Genomic DNA, 22,042 nt, shown 5'->3' with positions numbered 1-22,042 from the left:
TGGGTTCAACACTTCAGATGAGATACCATGGTCCAAAACCATAGCTCCAAATACCAAGGACTAAATACCAAGGACCAAAAATAAGTTTTCCACACGTACGCACTTTTCTTTGCATGAAAGTGCGTGCATACGTATACACGCCTTTTGATTGTTTAAACCGTGTGTATACGTGCCTTGGTTAAAAGGAAATTGCGTATATCTCTTTTTCCTTCATTCTAAGAGCCTAAACTATGATCTGTCATTTGAGTGAGTTTCCATCAATGTTATAGAAATTTTTGGGCACTGCAACCCCAAGCATAAAATTTCCATAAACCAAGGGCTCCTAAGTCCCTAAAAGTGTTGTTCCAACCCCTAAAGGAACAAGGTCAACTGATTACAACTTCTCTCAGAAGTTCTCCGTGAAAAAACACCCAGAACTAGTCAAAACAGGATCATTTCACCTGCTCCATAGGCAAAGTGCGTTGCATCTCACCTAAGTACACTCTGTGGGTGCGTTTCATTTCAAAAATCCTTTCTATGGGGTGCGATGGGCGAGAAGTGACAAATGGCAGTGTCAATCCGCGAGGTGGAGAGGCATGGAATCTTCCAGAAACTTCTCCTGTGACACTTGCCTCTCTGAATTCAACCAAGGATGAGTAAGAGATCATCAATCTCCAAGTGGAAGCAAGAACTATCAGAGGGAAGACACTAATCAAATCACAAGCTGACTCATCTCCCTTATAGATATCTATATGGATCCTTCATCCCAGAGATCTGGAGGCTGGAATTTTGCATCTTGTAAGGAATTGTTGTTGGTTTCTTAAGGCAACATCATAGTGTTGGGTGATCTAAGCTTTGCATGAGGTGAAGAAGGGCTTACTTGCTGAGAGGATGATGCTGGGTCAGAACAACTGGTTGTAACTCTCTTGGCTCTTTCTTGATTATCAATAAAAGCTATTCAAGTTTTGCTCCATACTCTTGTGTCGTTTATGTTTTATGCATTTGTATGGTCAATTTACATCTGATCCTAGATTGTTTATGATTATAGATCCATGTTCTTGTATAGTGTTATGCTACTTTGATTCTACAGGTATTCTGTGAAGCTGGGTGTACAAGGAAGCAAGTAGCAAAGGACTATCAAAAGAGAGACGAATCGAACTAGGAACCAAGCGCAAGACAGAGGTTGGTCTCCTTTATTCTTCTCTCATCTATATTTCATAAAGGAAAAATGAAAGTAGCTTTACTTTGTTTGTTTCTAAGGTAGTTACCACACCTTAGTGGGATTAGTAGTTCTGCATAGACACTTTTCCCTGTAACAAAATGGCGACTCCGCTGGGGATTGACTAGGTTGTTTGTTTATCTACCTTATTGTTTATTTTATAAACTTACAGATGGAGCCTGAAGTCGAGCCAGGTAGCTTTTGAACTGCATTTGCTATGCGAATGCAAAGTAGATAAATGTCGCTTCAGTCAATCTCTGGGTTTTGTTTATGAATTAAACAACTGATTTACAAATTCTCTAATTGCCCTTGTGGTGGCTCTAGTAACCTCCTTAGATCTAGCCTTGTTTTTGATTTACTGATTACCACTTGCTCGGCCAAAATCCCTGAACTGAACTGCAAAATGTGACCCGGGACCCAAGCAAAGTCTCGTCTCTGGCCCAGCGCACTCTCTGTTCTGTGAATCTGAACTTCAGCGCACTTCCCGAGTGTAGCAGGTGCGCTGCATTTCAAATTCACTGTGTTACAGGTGCGCTGATTAGACTATACATTGTTCCTGAATGTTGGTTTCTGTTCATTCTTTTCAGTTCTATTCATGAATTTTTCTGCTTGTAGTCAGTATACCTCTGTTTGAAACCCCTTTCCTTGCTGTTATTCCGCCTCCATTATGCAAAGAATTGTAAATGTTTTTGTGTATTTGTTGAGTCATTTTCAGTTCTCCTTTGCAAAAAAGTAACGTAATTGTACTGTCGTTTCTTGATTTGAAAGTGTCGCAAGTGTTGTTTTCAGTCATAGAAGAGAGTCTAATTGCTCTTGATATTTGATTACCCTGTTACTATTGTATTTGATCTGAATTAGTAGTTTTTCTAGTGTCGAAAGCAAGTTTTCATTTCCAAATCATAAAGTGATGTCATTATCCTCATTTTGATTTTGAAAAGAAACTTGTTAGTAATTGTCGCTTGAAAAGTAATTCAGACTTGCGCATTAGCTTTCTTTTTATCATTCACATATTAAGAAGGCTGAAAACAAATACATGTGTGTGCATTTGCATTTAGACTGTTTGATTGGTTTGATTTAGGACAGTGCAGATAGTGTGTGCTCTTTGCTCTCTGTTGAAAGAATTCTATCTTTCTTTCCTTAGTAGCTAGGATTTTCATTGCACAAAGAAGATAAAAGACTGTTTATCATCTTAGATTGCATTTTAGGAATTGTACATCTACATCATGCGGTGAACCTGAAAGGAAAATTTCTTAAGCAAGATCAACTATAAAATAAATTTAATGAATCTAACAACGCTTTGGAACCTAACACACAACATCTAGAAGTCTAGGCTAGAGACGTATTCCAGCTTCGTAAAGCCTGGTAACTGTTGTTCTCACTGTTGGTTGGGTCATTCCTCCACTTTGAGACAATAAGTGCCAGTACGGACTTGTGCTCCCACGTACCGTCGATTATATTTTGGGAGACCACAATAGGCTTAATCCTTTATCCATAGGAAGCCGTGTCTGTCGCCCTATCGATCGCAATGCATTGAACACAGCATTCGAGAAGATTGACTGTCGTACCATAAAAAGTATTTTGTAGTTTTGCGATTGGTTTGGTAATCCCTCTACCTAGATTTCCAGAGCAGTCCCTTTCGTTACTTTTCAGACTCCTTAATGGAAAAGGTCCATCTGAGCACTTGTCACTTCAGGCTCATTAAAAATCAAAGGCGACTAGAGTCATCTTTTGTTTTTTCTCGACTCTTTAAAATTGAAAAAACAAGTTGTGTCAAAAGCGTCTAAAATTCATCTAATTCGGAAACATACTTCCCCTTGATTTTTAGTTGATCGAGTAATCCACAATCATGGAAGAAAGTCAATTGAAACCCCGTCGTTCGTGAAGGCTTACGAGTCAACCATCTTTGTCTCCAGAATCGAAACTATTACGGACAAAGCCAACACGTTTAACCGGTTCCAAATCTCCTGGTAAAGTTAGAACAAGTGTTCCAACAACATCAGAGATTCCGATTACTCCAAACATTTCTGGTATCCCTGCCTTTACAGAAGAAGTTCAGCAGCCACCGAAGGACAGTAGTACTGATCCTAGTCTGAGGGTAACCACTTGTATTACTGAACCAATTCCATCTACAATCGGTTTGGAAAATGTTGTTCCCCAAACATCTATCGCTGTAGATTCCATACCTTCTTCGGCACCAAAAATATTCTATGGACCTGACGGTCTTCTTCTTCCACCTGGTCTGATTGCTATAGAAGAGATTGTGGAGGATCCTCCATCTAGTACTCCATCACAATTTGGAGTCGGGATCGCTCTGTATCCTTCTTCATCGGAAATTAGTCTACCACCAGTGGAAGCTCCTATAGAATCGCTAGGTAATCTTTTGGATAGACTAGAAATGTCTGAAAAACTGTCAACATCTAGGACTATGTCGTCCGACACAGCGACGGCAGAAATTATTGCTATCACTCCAACAATGTTTGTCGGTATGTCATCTGTCCCAACTAGCTCTCAATCGCTAGAAGGAGCCCACTCAGGGGCTATTTCGACGGTATGGTCTGTTCCTGTTTGTTCATCCGAAATAGTATCCGGAAACTCTTATGTTGAGTCTCAACAAATTGATCCATTTGGATGTCAATTTGGGCAGTCTGGTCCTCAAGGGCAAACCATTCCCTTAAGTACCGGATTACCACCGTATGGGGGGCAGTATACCCTTTCATTGTCTCCTCCGGGAGGACAGCCATACGGGAGTTGACAACAAAATTCGGGTTATGCTGGAATTACGTCAAGCGGTTGGGTACCGATACTACCTCAACAACCAAGAGTTGTATATTCGATGCAACAATGTTTACCTATGTCAAATATACCAACTACGCCAGCTATTGTGACGGTGTCGCAAATACAAGCGTTGTCTGTTGTATGCCAACCTCAGGTTTCTCAGGTTGTAATGCAACAGCCCCTTGACCCTGCGACTCAACCACAATCGCCGACTGGTGGAATGACATAGGTTCAAACAGGTACAATTACCCCTCATCTTGGTCAAACAGTTAGTATCGAGCAACAGCACATGGCTTTGCAACCATGGCTAGTGCAATACCAACAACCGCAATTCCAACAAGTATACCAAGGATCTGAGCAACAAATCTTTGCAAATAGTGGGCAGTCGTATATTCGAAATGGTCAAAATCAACCATTCTACAATGGTCAAGCCCACCAACCTTACCAAATTTACCAGCATCAAATGCATTATGCTGGTATGCAAAGACCAACTGCTTAGGCAATCCCATCTTATCCTGGGTATGCTTCACCTAACCTGAATCAACAGTTACCCTTTGTGGCGACTTTAGAGTTACCTGATTTAAATCGGTTAACAAACGATCCAATCACTTACGCCCCTTGGTGGCCAGCGATTCCGCATAAACTTCCATCAAATATTCCTAAATTTAATGGAAATCCGGGTGAAGATCCGTCGAATCATGTGATGACCTTTCATCTGTGGTGTTCATCAAACACCCTAAACGATGATTCGATTAGACTTCGCCTTTTTCAGAGGACGTTAACTGGTCCAGCGGTAAAATGGTATATCGAATTGCCCAGAGCTTCGTTTGAAAACTTCAGTACCCTAGCCACAACCTTTCTAACCCATTTTCAGTTACCGATAAGGTACAAAACGGGAACGAAACTTCTTACCAATTTCAAACAAACAACGGCCACTCATATATCTAATCATATACATGGGTGGCGACGTCGTCGTAGAATGGTAAAAACGTATGTTCCTGACCAGCTTTTAGCTGAATGGTTTATTAAATCATTATTGCCTTCCATCATGGAAGATGTGGCAAAACAAGGAGTCGTCACTGAAGAGCAAGTTATCGCTCGTGCACAATATTTGGACTTGATTTACACTCAGTCTGGCACGCTCTACGATAAAATACCTGACGCTCCTAGACCGGAATTCTCAGTCCCTCCTCCTCCTAAATCAAACAATGACTCCCATGCTGGCGATGGTGTGATTGGCGCAACAAATACGAAATTGACAAAGGCTACATCTAAAAAGGCCCGTAAGATTTCCAGTAAAAATGCAAAAGAACTTCTTGCCTCGGAAGTAAATGTCGTCTCGACAGATAAATGCAAAGAAACCAAGCAACCACGGGGAAAGAAGAAAAGCAAAGGGAAGAAGAAGAAACGGGAAGAATCATCACCTGAAAAATCTTCTGCAAACCCTCCTGGAAATAGCAAAACCAAGAAATCCATGCTTTATATGCGATGAGGATCACTGGACAGCAGATTGTCCACATAGAGCTGAGCTTAAAAAATTCTTCAAGAATTCAAAAACCTCGGCAGTGTTAACTGATCCATTTCCAAATCCAGGAACAAATCTGGTTGACAGTGGAAACGCTTCCCCGTCTCAAGTGCTGATGTTTTCGGTTTCCAAACAGCAAAATGATGCTTTGATATCGACAAGGAACAAAGATTACGGGAATCCACAGCTGTCGAAGAACAAGGATAAAGATCAACCTAGTAGTTCGACAACAACTTCGACAGAAGATGCGCCACCCATCATTCCTGAGTTGACAATAAAACCGCCAAAGGGAGTAGTACACAAGTCGACACTTAATCCTTGTGCTAGAGTAGCACAGCATTATAATATAGTGGAAGATCTGGCCCAATCGCCATCCGCTATGTCGACACTTGAGGTACTGCAAAATTGCCCATCCCAAAAGTAGGCTTTATTATCAGCCATAGGTGCGATAGACCCAAAGGATTCCAATCTTGTATCCTTTGATCATAAGGGATACGATCCTCAGTTACCAGCTCAACTAGCTTTCCTCGTTCAAGTGAAAGCCCTAAACAAAACTGTTCATCGAACGATTATTGATGGGGGGCATCTACATGTATTATGTCGATGAGTTGCTGGAAAAATTTAGGATCTCCAACCTTGTCACGATCTTCGACAACATTAAAAGCATTTGACGGACGAACATATACCCCATATGGTATTCTAAGTAACTTGAAGGTTGAACTAGGAGGGAAAACAGTAGAAATAGATGTCGAAGTAATTGACGGAAACCTCGATTACAACATCCTACTGGGAAGACCGTAGATATATGCTATGGCAGCTGTTGTGTCGACCTATTTTAGGAAGATTTCATTTCCCTTTCAAGGAGGGATTACAATCGTCGATCAACAAACCTTCCTCCCCAATGGTTCTCAAGTTACGGGAAGTGTTCCAACGATCCATGGAAGCCCCCATTCACTTCAAAATATCGGAGTAGGCCTACTAAAAGACCCTATATTAATGGGAACTTTTGCCCTTCCGCCTCCAATCAATCTGGCGGAAGTAGCATCAGTAGGAACCTGTAATATGATATCTTCGATTAAAAAGATCTCAGAAAACGATATCAACATGGATCATGAGCAGGTATTGCTTCCAAGCCCAACAGAAATATTGTAGCAATGAATGTTCCTGGCATGGGAGGCGAACCCAAATCAATGCTCATCAAGCATTTGGATAGATAGGTCTAAGGAATATGGTACCCCTTCAGATCCTTGGTCGCGAGTGCATGTCACCGATGAAGGAAATGTTCAATCAATGGTAATTGAAGGGGCACCATGGGAAGATCACCACCATCGTTCCCTTCTTTTGGATTGTGAAGAAGATACTCCTGATGACCTTTATCATCCTTCAATTTTTGATTTTCTATCAAATACTGTAAACACGGTGGATTCCGAGCAAAACATGTCCAACATTGAAGAGAATATCGCCATAAATATCTCGACCAAAACAAATGTTGTAGAGAATATTTATGTTGGCAAATGTTGTTCTCCTTCAGAACTGGAAATATATAACGCTCTTTTTCGCGAATTCAGAGATGTCTTTTCTTGGTCATATGAAGAAATTCCAGGCATTGACTCGAGTAAAGTTGAACACAAAATCAAGATGTATCCAGATGTCAAACCAGTACGACAGCGGCTACAGCAAGTGCACCCCAAGAAAGCTGCTGCCATCAAAGCAGAAGTTGAAAAGCTTCTCCATGCTAGTTTCATTTACCCGGTTCCTCTAACCGATTGGCTATCAAATATTGGTCCTGTTATGAAAAAACAAGGAACAATTAGAGTGTGCGTCGATTATAGGGATGTAAATCAAGCTTGTCCAAAAGACAACTACCCTACACCCTTCATTGACCAGATAATTGATGAATGCGCTGGATGTGAAATCTTTTCATTTATGGATGGATTCTCCGGGTATAATCAAATAAATATCTGCCCACAGGACCGGTCAAAGACTGCATTTATTTGTATGTGGGGCACATTCGCATATCTAAAATTACCCTTTGGTTTGAAGAACGTAGGGGCAACATTTCAGAGGGCAATGAATTATGCCTTCCATGACATCAAAAACATCATTCAACCATATCTTGATGACCTTCCGGCTAATTCGCGAAAGCAGACTGATCATCCGTAGCATTTAAGAGCGATATTTCTACGTTGCTGACACTACAAGATACGACTCAATCCACACAAATGTGTGTTCTGTGTCAGTTCTGGTCGTTTACTTGGATTTGTGGTCTCGGAAGATGGGATTCGTCTCGACCCATGTAAGGTTCAGGCAATGATATATTTGCCTCCACCTTCGAATTTGCTTCAGATTCAGAAACTCCAAGGGAAAGCAAACTTTCTGAGGAGGTTCATTCCGAATTACGCCGAACTTGCTAAAGGTTATACTCGTCTATTGAAAAAGGAAGTGCCCTTCATCTGGGATCAGGTTGCGCAAGCTTCCTTTGATGCTTTGAAAGAATCCTTAATGAAAGCATCATTAATGTACGCTCTCGATTATCAAAAAGACTTTAACCTGTATCTGGCTGCAGTGGATACAACCATCACAATGGTTTTAGTTCAAGAAGACAACGGAATTGAACATCCTGTATATTATTTAAGTAAAAACTTAAATGATACAGAAAGCAAATATTCTTATGTTGAAAAGCTAGTGCTAGCAGTTGTTCAAGCGATACAGATATTTCGACACTATGTCCTCTTTCGAAAAACTACCATTCTGTCAGATTGCAACCCCATGACTTATGTATTGTCGCGAAAGTTGCTGGGGGGCAAGTATTCAAAATGGATAGCAATTCTACAAGAGTTTGATTTGGAATTTGTAAAGTCCAAGTCAAAGAAAGCACTGATTTTCGCAGAATTATTATGCGATCTCCCATCATCGTCCAACGATGAAACATCCGAAGAAACGATCGTGGATGAAAATTTGTTTCTAATATCTTCAAGCAATCTGTGGTATGGGGATATAATTATCTATCTCCAAACCCAAAAGTATAGGCCTAATACCTCCCACTCCGAACAAAAACGTATTCGATACCAATCAAAAGACTACATGATCTTCGGTGATACACTTTACTGTCGTGGTGTCGATACAGTTCTACGGAGTTGCCTTACCCATGAGGAGGCCGAAAAAGTCCTGAATGATTGCCATTCAAGCGCGTGTGGGGGTCATCAATCCGGTTACGCTACAGCGCAAAAAATTTTATGAGAACGATACTTCTGGCCAACGATGTTCAAAGATTGCATAACCGCAGTCAGAAGTTGCCATACCTGTCAAATTTTCAATAGCAAAACCAGAAGACCACCAGCACCTCTGCAGCCAATAGTTGCTGTTGGGCCATTCACCAAATGGAGCATCAATTTCATGACATGTAACCCCACCTCGACTAGGGGGCATGGGTATATCATAGTCGCAGTTGACTATTTTACCAAATGGGCCGAGGCGATGCCTACATTAGATAATACTGGTGAAACAGCTGCCCTCTTCTTTTTCAATCATGTAGTCGCCAGATTTGGCGTCCCGCAGGCTATAGTCACAGATCATGGATCGTATTTTCGCAATCACATGATGGTCAAATTAGCTGCCAAATTAGGGTTGTCTGACGACAGCTCTACTCCATATTACCTGCAAGCCAACGGACAAGTTGAAGCAATCAACAAGGTCCTGAAGCGCATGCTGCAAAGGATGATTGGAGTTCACAAAAGGAGTTGGCACCTGATCCTGTACTCAGCCTTGTGGGCTTACCGAACATCGGTAAGGAATGCAACCGGGTTTACACCTTTCCAACTAGTGTATGGCCTAGAAGCAATCTTACCAATCCAGTGTGAAATCTCATCCCTCAAACTCGCAATTGACCTTCTCCCCAGGACTTCAGAAGAGGAGGCTCATTTCTTGGAACTAATCCAATTGGATGAAATCCATCATGATGCCACTTTGGCTAACAAAGCCCATAAGAAACGAGTCAAGGCGCAGTTCGACAAGAATGTCAAACCCCGTGTCTTCTCAGAAGGTGACTTGGTCTTGCTTTATGACCAAGAATCCGATAAATTAGGGGCGGGTAAATTCAAGTCTTTATGGATGGGCCCCTATATTGTTAAGAAAGTATTAGCAAAAGGAGCCTATGAGTTAATGGATTATGACAAGATTCCACTGGCACAACCTCGTAACGAGTTGTACCTTAAACGTTACTATGCGTGATTCAGTATAGTAACCTATATGCTTTTGTTATGTTTTTGTTTTCGCTAAAGTATTTGTTTTGGTCAAGTAATCCACTTTTTACATTTATTGCAGATGTCAAACCTATTGGAGTCATGTGTTGGATATGCCGACGGAGCGAGTCGTAGTTTGCGGAACCTATCTTCCGCGGCCTGGGCCATTTTTGATCCAAGCGGCGAGTTAGTAAGTTTCAGAGGGGTATGTATTGGTCGATCAACGAATAACATCACTGAATATAGCACGTTGATAGAACTTCTCTCTGATGCCATCACACATGGCATACGCCGACTGGTTGTCATGCTAGACTCACAGCTTGTCATACTACAACTCACTGGTATCTACTTCGTCTGAAATCCAGCTATCTATCGCATGTTCCTAAGGGTCAAGATTTTGGAAAGGCAATTTGATTTTATTCAATATCAGAACATTTCCAGGAGCTTAAACACATTAACTGACTCATTGGAAAATTATGTGTTAGATAGACATTTGCAACATTTATAAAAAGAAGCATCTCATCAATGTTTGCATCAGGATCATGCAACTTAAGCAAAATAAAACTCTGAAAATCAAAAATATATATATAACTGTTTATGGTTTACACATAATGTTCTGTAACCAAGGAAAAATTGGTCAAATGACCCAAAACTCAAAATGCTAGGGGGCACCCTAGTCTAATGATGCTCGTGATAACAAGTCACAGCCTGTGTGATCATGCGTAAGAGCCTAGTCCATCGTCTTGGCACACCAGTAGTATGTCGCTGCAACCTCAAAGGCAGCTCATCAGTCCTCACATCTGGAATACCGAGAGTGAGGCCCTCGACCTGATCCTGTAATGCTGTGAGAGTCTCGGCCACATCGAGGTCGTGAAGGATAGCCCTTCCAACAGCCTCTCCTGCTGGGGCGGCAGCTGGCACTCTCAGGCGTACTACTGGCCGAACAGGACCGACATCTGCATGAACACATGAGTTTTGATTAGTCTTGACAGAATAAAGCACAAGGACATTATAAAAGAAAAACGATAGACAAGAATATGGTCAAAGAATTTACCAATGGCACCCCACTGTTCGCCAGCCGACAGTACTAAATCTGGGTCACCCCGGAAGTCCATACTAGCATATGGATACTCGGAATAAACCATCTCCTGATGATCAAACCACCCGAAGAAGGTATCAGAAAAGGAAATCTGAGACTAACCACCATGCCTAGACATATGGTCGACCCATCTCTGCATACGTGGTTCAGTCGGTGAAGGTAAATCGAGTGCAATATACTGCGGCTGCATCAGTGGTATCTTTTCCAAGGCGAAGGCAGTCAAGATAGAACCATATCCAAAGTTATTCAATCTCCCGCTCTTCACCTTGGTCAACTGTTCTTTCATCACCAGGAGTACTGCGTCACACCAGTAGAACACCTTCGGTTGGAGACATTCCAAGGCGTACTGCATATAAGATCGTTTGGCCACATGAAGAGCCGCACCACCAGCCATCCTACCAAAAGTGAACAGAATAGTCCTCAAGGACCTGTCAGTGACATCTCGGATGATGATCTTTCCATCTTTACTCGACTGAGACCCCTCTCTGCAATACCTGCGAACATAATCTCTCATAGATTCGCCTCCTCGGGCCGAACCTAATAAAGAGATGGGGGCACCCTGCCTCGATAAGCCGGTCAAAAAATAGATGTCCACTACAGTCAAGGGGATGGATTTGCCCCTAATCTGGAACACCTGGTTGGTAGGATCCCAAGCACCGAGAAAATACTGCAGCAAGTTGATTTGTTGTCTCATGCTAGAAACGCGGAAAAACTTCAGCAAGCCACAATTCCGTAGTGCGTTTACTGTAACTGGATCATGTAAAGCAAGCATGTCCTCTTCTTCATGCTCACGTTCTTGCCATGTAATAGTCATCTTTCTCCAAAAAATCTCTGAAAGCAAACAAGAGAAGAGTTAGATCCTGATTTGTGAGAAACAGACAAAATTTCCATCAAAAACTGTGCATAAATTTCCTTCCTTGCGCTCATCGCACCTACAGTAGTGTTTTGGGTGCGTTGCATGTCAGTTGGCCAGTAGACAGGCTAACATCCAACGCACCTTTCGATACAAAAAGGGTGCGCTGAAGCCAAGGCAAGTTTTTCAAACCCCAGAGGCTCAGAAAAACCAGAAATCAAGCTCAGAATGCAAAATGGAGAGCATGAAATGAAAGAGCTCAGGTTTAGCTCCTACCTGGTCTAGACGGCACCAAGAATCGTCCACAGAATCTCCCGGAATCAGTTGATGAAAATCAAGGGGGAAAGCACCTCCAAAGCTCCAACAGTCCAAAGTTCAAATGAAATGGTAAAATGAGAGGTAAAAGCACTTTTAAATTACTTTTTACGTAATTCGAGTAAAATATTAGTGTTCTAACTCATTTTTCAAACATATATTGTTCATTTCTAACTAGTTTGATGAAGTGATTGAAAATGCAGTACAACCTTTGAAAAAACAAAGCTATTTATGGTAAAGTCAAGAAATGACTGATGAATCGAGCAGTTTTAATGTGGACTTCATGCTCTTTAAAAGATAAACATAAGCAATGAGAAAATGTTTCCCCCAGTGTTTAAGCTCAATAAAAAATGAACCAATTCCCGGTAAATAATCATCGTGAATGTAGTACTTCAACCTTTAAAGCCTTGGTTGTGTTCCCATCATCACCTCCACTCTGTATTGGCCGATCATTCACCTCCATTTGATTGTTTACCCCTTTTGAGGAACAACTGCGAAGAGTGATCCCGCTAGCCATCCTTGTAACACTATCGTGATTGGAAAATTCCAAACCTTACCTAGAATCAGCTGCTACCCAATTTTATCACTCATTCCTCAAAGACGAGTCACCTTTAAGCTCTTTTCAACTAACTCGTAAAATATGAAAAGATTGCCGAGCCATTGGCCTCTCCAGCACGTTAAAGGGACCGGAAGTGTTATCCCTCCTTTAGATTTTAATCTTTTTGGACCTGAGGGATTATTACACAAAAAGATCGAGCGCTTGTTTTGTTCGGCTCGTTAAAAGTATCAAACATTCATCCCTTCTGTATTTTTTTATACTTTTTCAGACTTAAGGGATTAGATGACGAAAAAGGAATTTTGGAGTTTCCTTTACGTCCCTTTTCAGACTCTCTAAAATTGAAAAGGACCGAGTTATCTTTGTCGTTAAACTCGTTAAAACCTAATAGCGACAAACTTGTCCATAGCAGACAAGAACAAGTTTCACTATAAATGGGCTCGTTAAAACATAGCAATGGGTTTGCCCAAAGGGAAAATTATAGAACAAGCATATGTTATCCTCCTCAAGCTTGACAAAAATAAAGAGGTACTAGTCAGCAATGACTGGGGAAAAATTGGGAAGAAAACTTGAAGAAACTTTGTTGGTAGCAAGTCGCTCTTGAACATGACACTTTCAATCCGCATCCAAGTCGGGTTGGGTTGTTTCATTCACCGGTCACATCACCATCGTCCCATCACACCATCCACATTTGGGGTTAATGCTACCAATCCATCATGTCAGTGTCGCCGATATGTTCAAGAGAAGTCACTCAGAGAATTCACCTGTGTCTCACCCGCTGCAATACATTTACACTCCATTCTTTCATGACCGCCACCCTGAACCTTATATCATCAGACCGTTTTCACCTCCATTAAAATCATTTTCTCCATTCCATGTCATTGATGTGGGATTCATTAAGGCCCTCCTATGACAGATCGCTTCTTGTCGACATCAGCTCATTATCCAAGAAGTTGATCTAGGAACACCCCTTTTAGTACTTTGAAGCTTGCATGCCTTAATGGCAAGTTTCTCACTTCTGGCGACAGGTTTACATCAATGGCCTTCGACTGGAAGATTTTGCGTGGTGTTCGATGCCAAGTCCTTTATTCACACCACGTGAATTGTACTGCAGTACCTTGAGGTTCATTATCATTATCGGTGATTCCTCTCGCGCCTATTAACAGCTTACATCATTGGCTGGTAATCAGGCGATGTCTTTCCATGTTCGACTCCAGAACATCTCTCACATGGATCGACTTGTACTTTGAGTGAAGATCGAACGAAATTGAAGACCCCGGATCTAGTTTCATCCATCCGGGCTGCGATATATATTCAAGGAAATAAAGACATCAAATGTACATCATTGCTGCACAGATAATCATCCAATCAAATGGATGATGGCTCTACCATAATAATCAGTCTACACTCAGACGATTGTCTATCCTATGTACATGAAAATGAATTTATAAAGCTGAGCATGGGAATGCCCGCCTCAGCTAGATCATGAAAATATTATGAAGATAATGTATTGTATTGTATCTTATTACAGGTCTCCTCTCAGCTTGAAAGAACTTCGGATCCTCATGATAAAGCATTTCACCTGACATCAAAAATATTAACGAACTCATGCTTTAGGGGGTAATTGTTATAGACATTTTTGGTCACTGCAACCCCAAGCATAAAATGTCCATAAACCAAGGGCTCCTAAGTCCCTAAAAGTGTTGTTCCAACCCCTAAAGGAACAAGGTCAACTGATTACAGCTTCTCCCAGAAGTTCTCCATGAAAAAACACCCAGAACTAGTCAAAACAGGATCATTTCACCTACTCCATAGGCAAAGTGCGTTGCATCTTACCTAAGTACACTTTGTGGGTGCGTTGCATTTCAAAAAGCCCTTCTATGGGGTGCGATGGGCGAGAAGTGACAAATGGCAATGTCAATCAGTGAGGTGGAGAGGCATGGAATCTTCCAGAAACTTCTCCTGTGACACTTGCCTCTCTGAATTCAACCAAGGATGAGTAAGAGATCATCAATCTCCAAGTGGAAGCAAGAACTATCAGAGGGAAGACACTAATCAAATCACAAGCTGACTCATCTCCCTTACAGATATCTATATATGGATCCCTCGTCCCAGAGGTCCGGAGGCTGGAATTTTTCATCTTGTAAGGAGTTGTTGTTGGTTTCTTGAGGCAACATCATAGTGTTGGGTGATCTAAGCTTTGCATGAGGTGAAGAAGGGCTTACTTGCTGAGAGGATGATGCTGGGTTAGAACAACTGGTTGTAACTCTCTTGGCTCTTTCTTGATTATCAATAAAAGCTATTCCTGTTTTCCTCCATACTCTTGTGTCGTTTATGTTTTATGCATTTGTATGGTCAATTTACATATGATCCTAGATTGTTTATGATTATAGATCCATGTTCTTGTATAGTGTTATGCTACTTTGATTCTACAGGTACTCTGTGAAGCTGGGTGTACAAGGAAGCAAGTAGCAAAGGACTACCAGAAGAGAGACGAATCGAACTAGGAACCAAGCGCAAGACAGAGGTTGGTCTCCTTTATTCTTCTCTCATCTATATTTCATAAAGGAAAAATGAAAGTAGCTTTACTTTGTTTGTTTCCAAGGTAGCTACCACACCTTAGTGGGATTAGCAGTTCTGCATAGACACTTTTCCCTGTAACAATCAAGGACAACACTTGTGTCATAGCGCCAAACCTGTGTCATAATGCCAACAATCTCCCCCTTTAGACTTGATGGCAACCCCAAGTCACTCATAGTTATTCTCCCCCTTTGTCATCAAGGGCAAAGGGTTATGATCCCCCTAAGTACATGCTGAAATCTCTACTCTATTGTGTTGTCCATGCCCCCACTGACTGTAGGCAAGGTATGCAAGAAGAAACATGACTTTATACATCATAAATGACCTTCCTATCACCAAAGACTCATACATACATCCATCTCCCAACCAAGTGGGGATATACCAATATTGACTCATCCTCCCAACCAAGTGGGGATACACCAAAAATTTACACATGATAAAACAAGAACATTACATCATCCATCCCAGGCATAGTGGGGAAACCAACATAGGCCGTTACATGACCTTGATAATAAAAGAAATACATGACATAGAGACTAAATATCTAAGATAAGACTATGATAGTCATCAGCAACTAGCAGCATTTGTCAATCATCATTCAGACCAGTAACCATGATCTCACTCTACACCTGTTCCACCTGAAACAAAAATAGTTGTGAAATTGAACCAAGATCTTTTAAGATAATGCCAACAATGCATTATTAGAAGTATATGCTCCCCCTAAACCTATGCCAGATGGTCTCTGTCAGACCCATATCAGACTCTTTTCATCTTGAGCCTGTCCCATTGTTTGTCTTCAAACCAACATATACGCAACTATATTCACATAAAAAAGCGTTTGTATGCTAATCCTCCTCAGTAAACTCACGTACAACCACTTTTCTCTGAAACATACAAGTTTCAACAGCAATAAGATGCACCAACTACTCCCAGCTTCTATTTGAGATATTCAAAAGTCTCCCTGAGTAGTGGTTTGGTGAGTATATCAGCAACCTATTCCTTGGAGGGAACATACTCCAATTTGAATTTTGTTCAAGCACTTGTTCTCGGAGAAAATGATATTTGATAGGTATGTGCTTGGTCTTTGAATGCATGAATAGATTTTTTGAAATACTGATTGCACTTGTATTATCACATAAAATGGAGATAGGTGGAGTACAAGTGATTTGAAAATCTTGCAAAATTTGCATCATCCAAAGGAGTTGTGTGCAACAAGATGCAACAGCCACATATTCTACTTCAGCTATAGATAAAGCAATTGAACTTTGTTTCTTGCTGAACCAAGATACTAATCTAGAACCCATAAAGAATGCACCACCACTAGTGCTTTTTCTGTCATCCACGCTTCGTGCCCAATCTGCATCTGTATATGCACGAAGTGTGAGATATGTATCTCTAAGATAACATAAGCCATAGTTTTGTGTCCCTTGAAGATATTTGAAAATTCTTTTAACTGCCCGAAGGTGTGCTTCTTTTGGATTTGCTTGGAATATTCCAACTATTCCCACTGCATGCATGATGTTTAGTTAGGAACCTGTCAGATAGAGCAGACTACCAATCATGGATCTATAGGTTGGTTGATGTGCTGCTGCTCAATCATCATTTGTGCTGAGGTTGCATCCTGTTACCATAGGGGTACATACTGGTTTCGAATCTTCCATGCCATATTTCTTCAATATCTCCTTGAGGTACTTGGTTTGTCACAAAAAGATACCATCTTTATTTTGTTGGACTTGTAAACCAAGAAAATATGTCAGCTCACCAAACAAGGACATTTCAAATTCTTTCTGCATCACCAAAGAAAAGTTTTGACTCATGGATTCTTCATTGCTACCAAAGATGAAATCATCAACATAAACGACAAGTATTAGCAATTTATCATTATCAATTTTTACATATAGATTGCTATCGACTGATCCTTTTGAAAAGCCTTGTTGATGGAGGTATTTGTCCAGACGATAATACCAAGCCCTTGGAGCCTGTTTAAGACCATAGAGTTCCTTCTTAAGTCTGCATACATGTTTTGGATCATTTCCAAGGATGAATCCATCTGGTTGCTCAATATACACTTCTTCTTCCAAATCTCCATTTAAAAAAGCATATTTCACATCCATTTGAAATACTTTGAACTTCTAAAAGCTAGAAAGAGCAAGGAACATTCTTTTGGCTTCAAGTCTAGTAGCCGGTGCAAAAGTTTCTTCAAAGTCTATACCTTCTTGTTGAGCATACCCTTTATAAACAAGTCTGGCCTTGTTTCTATTAACATCTCCATTTTCATTCAACTTATTTTTGAATATCCATTTTGTCCCTATGACATTCTTATCATTTGGTCTAGGTACCAACTCCCAAGTGTTATTCTTTTCAATCTGCTCAAGTTCTTCATTCATGGCCTTGACCCAGCATTCATCTTTGCATGCTTCACTTACATTTCGTGGTTCAATGGAGGAGAGAAATTCTAAATAGCTTGAAGCTTTTGAAATAGTTCTTGTTTGTACACCTGCCTCTTTCTATCCCAAAATTTGAGTTTCTGGATGATTCTTCTGAACGTACCTGGATGGAGTCTTTTCTTCTACCCTTATCTGTTCTTCTGGTGCCTCAGGGGTTTCTTCTTCATCATAAGTCTGATTTGATGTTGAAGGATAGTCTTCATCATCTTCGAATTCTTCGGATTTTACCTGCCTAGGAATATTTCCTTCTTCATCAATCACTACATCAATATTTTCAACAATTTTTCCAAGTCTTTTATTGTAACACTTATATCCTTTGTTGTGGGGAGAGTAACCAAGGAGAATGCCTTCATCTACTCTAGGTTCAAACTTGCCAAGGTTTTCATCAGTCCTTTGGATGTAACTGCAACAAATTTTGAAGTATTTTACTGTAGGAGTCTTACCATACTAAAGTTCACGAGGAGTTTGAGTGCTATTTACCTGGACGTTTGTCTTGTTGAGAATAGTAACTGCAGTAAATGCAGCTTCTCCCCAAAAGGTTGCAGGAGTTCCAGACTCATCAAGCATAGCACGAGCCATTTGTTGAACCATCTATTCATCCTTTCCACTACTTCATTTTGCTAAGGAGTCCTTGCAGTAGAGAATTCCCTTCTTATTCCATGTTCTTCACAAAAATTGAAAAATTCATCCGAGGTAAATTTCCCTCCTTGAACAGACCTCAGGCATTTGATTCTGCGATCTGATTCGTTTTCAACCAAGGCTTTGAATGCTTTGAAGTTTTTGAAAGCTTCGTCTTTTGCTTCAGAAGTCCTATCCAAGACATCCTTGAAAAGTTGTCAATGAACAATATGAAGTATTCTTCTCCTCGAGGTGACCTCTTCCTAGATGGACCACATACATCAGTATGGACAAGTTCAAGTGGCCTACTAGTTGATCCTTCCTTCTCAGGGCAATTCGTTTTGGTTTGCTTACCAAACTGACATGATTTGCATATTGTATTGTCTGGAATTCTGATGTCAGGGAGATCATGAACCGCCTTATATTTGCATGCTTTCCTTATCTGAGAGAATCTTAGATACCCCAACCTTCTGTGCCATAGCCAGTCTTCATCATTCTTGCTTAGATAGCATTGTTGTTGTCCTCCCTTGAGTATGTATAAATTATTTGGAGTTCTTTTACCTTTGATCATTGTTTCTCCTGTATCAAGCTCAGGTACAATACATCCATTTGATCGAAATATTACCTCATTTCCTTGATCACACATTTGACTGACACTCAATAGATTATGTTTTAAGCCATCAACATACATAACATTTCCAGCTTTGACCTTTTCTTTCAAAATAACAGAACTTTTACCTTTCATGAATGCAGGGGTGTCATTTCCAAATGAGACCTTCCTTTCCTTTTCAAAGGCACTATATTACTGAAGTTTTTCTTTATCACCTATCATATGTTTTGAGCATCCACTGTCGATGTACCACTAATTTTCCTGCCCTTCCACATATAAGGCTAGACCACACCTTTCTGGTTGAGATTCTTTCTTTCTCCATGTTTTGGGACTCAATGAAGCTTGCTCCTTCTGAGTTGTTTTCCGAAATCTACTCCTGCATTCAGAATCTTCATGACCGAAGTTGTTACAAATAGAACATTCTATTTCATTTTCAAGAGTCGAAAAGTTATTGTATGTCCTTTTCATGATCCCAGTCATACTCCTTTGTTTTTGAGTTTCTCTAGTCATGATGGTCTTGTAGGCAACACATTGAGCAGCTTTGTGTCTAAAGTTATGACAAGAGAAACATTGGCCGTTGAAGAATATCTTGTGATTATCAAACCTACCGACCAAATGATTGTAGTTTCCATTGACATCCATTCCTGGGGAAAATTGAGAATGATTTACCTGTGGTTGGTTGTAGTTTCTGTTCATCCTTAAAGTAGATTGCCCCCGATTTACTTGGTGATATCTATTCATTCTTGAAGTAAATTGTCCCTGATTTACCTAGTGATCTGCATTATTCCTTTGTTGTCGATTGTCAACCTGTTCACTTCTCCTTGCTATATCAAGATAAATTTTAGAGGTGGATGGCTTCTATGCTTGAGATGCTTCTTTAGTATATCTAAGACCTATCTTGTTTAGAGGAGAACGCTGCACTTTGATAATTTCATCTAAAGTTTCAGATCCTTTTGCTAGTCTAAGATTAAGAGCTTTTGTTTTCTCAATATCTTTTCTAAGTCCCACAATTTCACTTTCTAACTTTTCATTGTGTTTTTCCCTTTCAGCAAGTTGGAATGTCAGAGTGTCTATAATCATTTTCTTCTCTTCTAAACAAATTTTAAGTTTAGAAATTTCTTCATAAAGACCTTATTCATCTATAGCATCCAAGAAATCATCATCTTCAAACGCCATCAAAAGTCTATAGTCATTATATCGTTCATCTTCATCATCAATTGAAAATCCATCACTGTCTTCATCTGTATAATAGCTCTTCTTACTTACTTTCTGTTTTCTATTCCAACTAACTGGTTCCTTACCTTTGTCAAGCTTATCTTTATGAGGACACTTGGCTACATAATGATTGACTCTTCCACAAGCAAAGAATTTGAAATGTAGCTTACCTCTGAATCTTCTAGAACCTCGCTGAAGGTTCTTGACAAAGTTTGATTCTTCCTCTTCTTCTGACATATGTTCTGACTCATAGTATTCTCCTTTTCCTAAAGCTTTGAATGCAGCTTCTCTCCTGTCTGATGGTCCCCCTTTTCTCATTTCGAAAGCAGTTAGGATTCTGTGCAGCTATGACATGGTAATTCTCTGTAGATTCTCCTTTTCTTCTATGGCAGAAACTTTTGATTCAAACTTAGAAGACAAAGATCTTAGAACCTTTTCAACCAAGGTAACTTCTTTTATTTCTTCACCCAAGTTTTTCATACGATTAACAATCTAATCTATATGTAAGAAATAATTAGCCACACTTTCATCATTGTACATTCTTATATTCTCATATTGAATTCTAAGAGTTTGTAGTTTTTCACATTTTACCTGATCGTCCCCTTCATAGCTCAGAACAATCTTGTCCCATATTTCCTTTGTGGTTTTGAGCTGCATAAACTTGACAAATTCTGATTGAAATAAACTTGCTAATAGAGTATTGACAACTTTTGCATTTGTTTCATACTGCTTCTTACCAGCCATATCAGTAGGAGTTGCTAATGGAAATGTGTATCCTGCTTCCACTATATCCCAAACTTCTGTACCAATAGATTGAAGATAGGCAGTGATTCTTACCTTCCAATAGACGAAGTTTCTCCCATCAAAAATTGGTGGCCTGATAGATGCCTCTTTTTCATAGTTGCTCATGATGGTAGATCTTCCTCCAAGCGATCAAGCTTCTACTGAAGGACCGGCTCTGATACCAATTGTTGGAAATAATACTGAGAGGGGGGGTGAATCAGTATTATCAGGTCAATTCATTTCATAATCATATTTGCATATGCTACTTCAGTTAGTAAAAACGTATGCAACTGCATTTAAGGAAACTAGAGTATAACCGACAGACTTGTAATTTAAATTATTCTTCAGATGTTGTTCATTAATTTGTGCATCAAACCATATAAAAAATAAACTAGAACAGGCAGTCACACATAAGAACACAAGATATAAGGTGGAAACTCAATGCGGTTGAAAACCACCTGCTCCAATTCGTCTCTATCTTCTTTTAATTAGAAACTTATTTTTACAATGATTTTGTACTGGTGTAGTCTTATCCCAGTATGCAAGCTACTACCTGCAGAAGGCTACAACCTTCTCTTGTTCTCCAGATTCTCCTAGAAGGGAGCTACAACCCCCTTAGCTCTTGTACTAGCTGAGGTACTAGTACGTAGGTGCTGACCTACGGAAGGCTACAACCTTCTCTTTCCTTTTAGGGACCATGTTTCATAAATTTTCAGACTAGATCCATGAATAACATCAATCAAACATCAATTATATCTGCATCAACCAATCTCCTTTGCACCAAACAAAACTGAATCAAATAGTCACTTCTCTTAATGTTGTACCTGGAAAACAGTAATAGTAACCAGACACCAATTCTGAACCCAGAACACTACAACAATAAACATAAGTAGCTAAAACATATTTCAAGAGATGTACGCTACTTCAATGTGTACAACCTTCATGCATATGCTGCTGAATTAAGGCCATACTGCATATACACTATTTTGAATTACATAACCAGCGTGTATATGCGCCTTTGCTTCGCTGAACCTACGTACAGATCTATAAAAGATAATTTATCCTTTTCACTTATTAAGACATTAATTATACCCAGATTATCAGAATTATAGATCAAGTCATGCGCCAAAAATAACAGATCAAAATCACACAAAGATACTACTATTCAAGCCTTAATATCTTGACCCATCAATAGTACTTATCCTTCTTCTTGTGCTCAAGTTCCTC

This window comes from Pinus tabuliformis, chromosome 6 (genome assembly GCF_031772625.1).
Source record: "Pinus tabuliformis cultivar Carrire ecotype Pingquan chromosome 6, CPIR1, whole genome shotgun sequence".
In the NCBI taxonomy this organism is placed as follows: Eukaryota; Viridiplantae; Streptophyta; class Pinopsida; order Pinales; family Pinaceae; genus Pinus; species Pinus tabuliformis.
The sequence above is the reverse complement of the archived record's forward strand: the minus strand, read 5'-3'. Positions refer to the sequence as shown.